Raw genomic sequence first — 5,782 nt, forward strand, 5'->3', positions numbered from 1 at the left:
GAGAAATATGCTGGGGTAGCCCGATGTAGGCGTGGTCGTTCTAAATATCTAAAACTGGTCCATTGGACAAAGCCGCCGAAAAATATGACAATTTAGGCGTATGTAATCGATTTTATAGGAGGATTGTCTACTTCTCACAATGGCTTTTCTTTTTGGGGGAAAAACTGGGAATGTAAGGAAGCTGATGGGGGTGGGAAGATGGGGATTGATGATTAGGTGAAGCGGCTAACTCGCAAAATAATTTTTAACTTCTTGAGCATGATTTGTGGGCGTGGGCACGACTAGGGGATGGGCAAGTATTTTTTTTTTCTGGGGGATGGAGGCGTGCACACCTCTCGCACATCCTAGACATCCCAATACCTAACATACCCTGCAATTTTCCCTAAGGTCCGCCACTGTGATACACAACCACGCCAGAATGAACCTAATGCTAAGCATGATGACTGAAATTCAATGTGAATGCAATGAATGTTGCTGCCATGGGAAGCCACGATGACTTAATGCTCAATGTGAAGACTGCTGTGGGAAGGCACAATGTGAATCTTGCCATGGGAAAGCAGAAATTGCCAGGATTGGCCACCAGGTGCCTAGATTATTCACCTGTTGGCCTTTTCCAGTCACTGGCAACTTTATCTCATTATAAATATTTTAATTGTTTATTTGCAAGTGGGAAGATGAATAAATTAAAAATAAAATAAAAGAGTTATTGTATAGGTTAACACAAGGAAGGATGCTGAATGAACACAGATACTATGCCTGACATGTGAAGGAAATAAGGTAACAAAATATTTGGCCAACAAATCTGCACCTGCTACGTTACTGGTCTAGAAACTGCAATCTATGGCACAATTATCAAGAAATATTTATGACATGATACAATTATCTAAGAAATGTGACATAGGGATCATATTACATTCTGCAATTATTGTACAAAATTGTCAAGAATTAATTAGAAGTTATTTATTCCAATAAGGTGCCACAAAGAGCAACAAGGCATTACGTGCATGTTTAGTGAAATATTAACTGTAAATTTGTTTCAGAAAAAATCTGAATGACAGAAAGATGTTCTAGAGATCTAGGAAAGGAAAAGAATGTCATGTGACTGACACACAAATATTCAATAGTAGATATAGACCATTACTGTACCACTTGGTGAGGAGAATGAGTAGGATGATGAGGGAGGTCCAATGGTATGGAGATGCAGGAATCATAGAGAGGGATGAATTGAAGAGATGATGCAAAAGGAATTAGGGAAACACAAATGAAAGGAATGAAGAGAAGTAGGAATCAAAGGAGAGAAAAAAAAAAACACAAATAACAAGGGATGAGGAGAGGAAATAATAATATAATCTTAGGAAGTGGGGGCAGGTGAGGAAGAATAATAAAAAGATGATGGAGAAAGCTGATAATAATGGGTGAATAAGAGAAAAATGGAAGGGAGAAGAGATAATAATTAATAATGCCATCTTATAAGGGGCACATTCCACCTCATAGAGCTGCACAGAAGAACTTTATTCTTCATTTTTTCAAAAGCAAGTACAAAATGTGAGGTGATGATGGAAAGAAAAATTAAAGAATACATAAGAAAACGATATGAAAGGATGCAAGATTTATTGTGATACGACTCGCATATGCCATTCCTCATTAAAAGCAAGTACACAAAAATGATGCCACAGAATTATTACAGGATGCCTTATTCTTAAACCATATACAACATCAAAATGGAAATAAGATATAAAACACCTACACAAACCAACATGCAATGTCCCAAATACATATCTGTAAGTCACATGTTTGAGGAGAGGGGGAACAATACCACCAAGTACTGGTGTTAATAAACATATCATGCTAGGATTGGCCTATATTATAATTTTATATTCATTTCACCAGGTACCTTAGGGCCCTTGTGGGACTGTCTCTTATACATCTGTAAGTCACATGTTTGAGGAGAGGGGGAACAATACCACCAAGTACTGGTGTTAATAAACATATCATGCTAGGATTGGCCTATATTATAATTTTATATTCATTTCACCAGGTACCTTAGGGCCCTTGTGGGATCATTGACAAGACTCATACAAGATCAATTATTCCTTTGCTATTCACCAAATTTTTCATAAAAAAATTTGCCCCAATAATATTTTTGAAGTATAGTATGTACAAGCGTGGAGAAATGTCATGACTATGATAGGGTTGTGCATTGATGGGGAAAAGCAGGTGGTTAGCAAAGGTGATAATGATAAAAACATAATAAATTTCTTGTTTAAAAATTGTAACCAGAAAATGTAAGTTTAAATTATTCTGCACTGAGAATTGTCAATGATGAACACTAGGTTGTGTCTTGATGATCAATAGCAGGACTTGTTGGCTCAGACTTAAATCCTGCAAAAAATGTGAAAAGACAGATAATTTGTAAGCAATCCAATAACTTCAAGTGATGGTACTCATGTAAATACAATGGAAATGGAAATCTAAATCCTTATAAAATGTTAAAATCATCATATGAACACACAGACACACAATTTTCACAGCAATACCAATACAAACACATCTTGGACAGTGTCTTATGGGACCTGATGGCGGACACTTGTGTAAGTATTTACTTAATACAAACTATGTTAATATTTAACTCAAGGTTTGGCTTTTATGTGAAACGTGTACGGTGTCAATTGAAAGGTGATAATATATTATGAACAATGACATATGTACTGTAATATGGAATACAGATTTAGATGATTCTGATCAAATATCATATTAAAACATGCAAATAATATTTTTGTATTGGATTGAGATAAAATTCTATGATATTGTACAACAAAAATGGTTACAAAAAAGTACAAATAATAATAATAATAATAATAATTGAATTGAAAACATTTATAGTGCAAATTATACAACAATGTTATATCAAATGTCCTCACTCTATGATTGAAAGTTATGTTTTCTTAAAAAGTAATGTTCTGATGTTCGCTGTGAAAGTGGATATTGTAGAATATTACTTTATTTATGGTAGGGAGTTCCAGAGATTAGTAGCTGCAAAATTGAAAGATCTGCTGAGTTTTGAAGTTGGTGTATGGAATATATAAAAGGCATTGGTGAGAGAAAGGGTACTGTATATTCAGGAATACGCCAAGAAGGTAGGATTTATATACAGTAGTTTTACATATTAAAATGTGTGAAAATGAGATTCAACCTGATAAAACAAATTCATCATTCATTCTAATTTACATACTAATTATTAATTTCATTAGTAATTCTTCTATCTATTTAAAACATCATTCTAATATCATCCTATTAAATTCCTCTGAAAAATGAAGACCATCAACAACAACAAGCAAAACATGATTCTAGTTTCAATAATGACTGGTTAATCATGCAATAAAAAATTAATAAAGCAAAATTCAATTGTTGAATTGACAGCAATCACCCATTCTAAATGGTTTTAATTTTGTACATCTGTCTACACAATCTCATCTCCAATAGCCTTTTGAAAACAGTTACAGTATTGGAATCAGAAGAAAAGGCTTTTACTTTCTATACAAAATAAAACACTTTAGAATAACATTTATTTTAAAAGTAAACAGCCACCATTGCAAAAATAAATTTGGATCGAATCGAAAAAATGTTTTTTTCTTTGTTGGTGAAACAAGATACGTACTATACGAAGCATTTTTTAGCAATCTCAATGTACTGTTGATGTAGAGTATGACATGACACGTGGACCACCAGAAAATGTTTGTGCAAATAGTGTAGTGTAACCGTTCTTACAATTTGGATAACACAAAAAAAAAACCACTCAATCATAATAAGACACCCATGATAAGCAATAAAAAAAGTGTTATGTCTGGGAATACTCTACATAAATTAATTCTAATACAAATTGGTTAATACAATGTTACTGATCAAAATGTGAAGAATACCGTAATTATTTTTGATAAATTTTCTACAATGAGCTGGATGTGAATTTACTGATATCTAGCTCATAGTATAAAATTTATACCCCGGACAGTGTTGTCTGAGTTGTTTAATTTGTTGATGATGTTTTTGTTTAATTATGTTTGGGAATCACATTTTCTTATTTTTGCTTCTGCATGTGTCAGTATCTAACTTGAAATGCTTTTGTGTACAGTGGATACAGCAAATTGTGTTTATCTACTTTTTCTTGTGCTCTTCATCGCCTTGTTCTGTTGTTGTGGGTGGGTCTCTGTATCTGCTGTAATGTAATTTGTTTTGATTTTTGTGTAATTTTGATTTTTTTTTCAAATATTCTATATTGCCTATGATTGTCTTCTTGTTAAGGTGGTACAACACATTGCCAGGCCTTGCCTTTGTTGTATTTCCTCCATCTTTATTTGTTGTTTTATTGACGATGGAAAATAAAGATTGATTGATTGATTGATTGACTGATTGTTGTTCTATGGATTTGTAATTCTGAAAAGTGCCTTTCTCAAGAATACAATGCTCAAGAGTGGGGTTGAACCCCTCACCATATCAAGTTTGAAATCCTGAATCACAACTGCCAACAACTCCCGTAGATGTTTAAAATATATTTTGAATTACAGTTCAAACTACAAACCATGTGTTACCTATTATTTATAGGCTAGCCATATGTTATGATAACAGGTGATGCAATACAGTATACTGCTATCTTAAACCTACAATGAAAAATGTCTACTACAGTATTGGAATCAGAAGAAAAGGCTTAAACCTACAATTAAAAATGTCTACTATAAATTGCAAAAACAAAAAAATTACCAACCTATATACTACCAGTGTAAAGTAGAGTAAATTCCCTGACTGATGAATGCACTAGCTGGTTAGTGCAATTTGTGACCATATCACCAGCAGGGTGATCATTTGATATTTTATAGTGTTCATTATTGATTTTATGCTAATGGGTAAATTATAATAAGGATAATCCAATTCTAATTTCAAATATGTTGATCATTGAGCAAAAAATTCTGATTATAAAAGGCTGTGTTTGTAGTATAATCAATATCTGCAGGATTAAATTCATGAACATTTTGTTTGCCAAATGAAGGCAACTGGAAATTCTATCTAAGGTATACAAATAGTGAGTTCATCATTATCACCACAAACATTAATCTCAATCACTTTATTTTTAACAAATAACAGTCCGTGTGAATAATGGAATCTAAAACAATAACCAGATAATAATTAAATATATAGTGTTCCTTTACAAATAACAGGGTGAATTAAAGTATTGTACAATTAATGCTTAAAATTGAAATGATGCTTTCCTGGTAAATTAATTATTGCTCATTTTTTACAATTTAGCAATAGCAAAATAATCTGAACAATGGATTAAATAAAATGTTAAGATGTTGAATTCTATAACAAAGATCAATGAATATGTATGTACAGTAAGTCATTTATTAAGTGAGGGCAAACTCACCGAAACGCTGACACGTAACCAACCTAGTAGTTTTACCTCAAACAATATATTTTATACATAGTGTACGAATTTTAATTTAATGATTTTGTTATAGATACTTGACATGCAAACCTTCAAGAAATATTTCATTTCATTAAGACATTTTATTTGATGTAAATTATAAATGTTTTTAAATTTAAAAAAAATCTTTAAAAAAACAACTAATATGCAGATAATCTATACATTGATGTTATGAAAATCAATTCTTTCTTAAACTTGTATTCTTTTTCATATTACCAATTATAGACATTTAAGTCAATGTCTGTCTCTTATACACATCTAGATGTGTATAAGAGACAGTTATACAACAATGTTATATCAAATGTC

The 5,782-nt window shown here is 32.1% G+C and overlaps 1 long non-coding RNA gene across 1 annotated transcript; it reads right to left on the reverse strand.

The window, feature by feature from the left end:
* Positions 1-6: 6 nt before the first annotated feature.
* Positions 7-5,487, reverse strand: LOC117119504. The gene is made up of 3 exons (XR_004447198.1): positions 4,760-5,487; positions 2,043-2,382; positions 7-1,894 (listed from the first exon to the last, which is right to left on the reverse strand). It is a non-coding gene; the product is annotated as an uncharacterized LOC117119504 (long non-coding RNA).
* Between the last annotated feature and the right edge of the window lie 295 nt (positions 5,488-5,782).

The sequence above is a fragment of the Anneissia japonica genome, unplaced genomic scaffold, assembly GCF_011630105.1.
Source record: "Anneissia japonica isolate Jap-2015-1 unplaced genomic scaffold, ASM1163010v1 scaffold51028_len13456_cov188, whole genome shotgun sequence".
NCBI classification, from domain to species: domain Eukaryota; kingdom Metazoa; phylum Echinodermata; class Crinoidea; order Comatulida; family Comatulidae; genus Anneissia; species Anneissia japonica.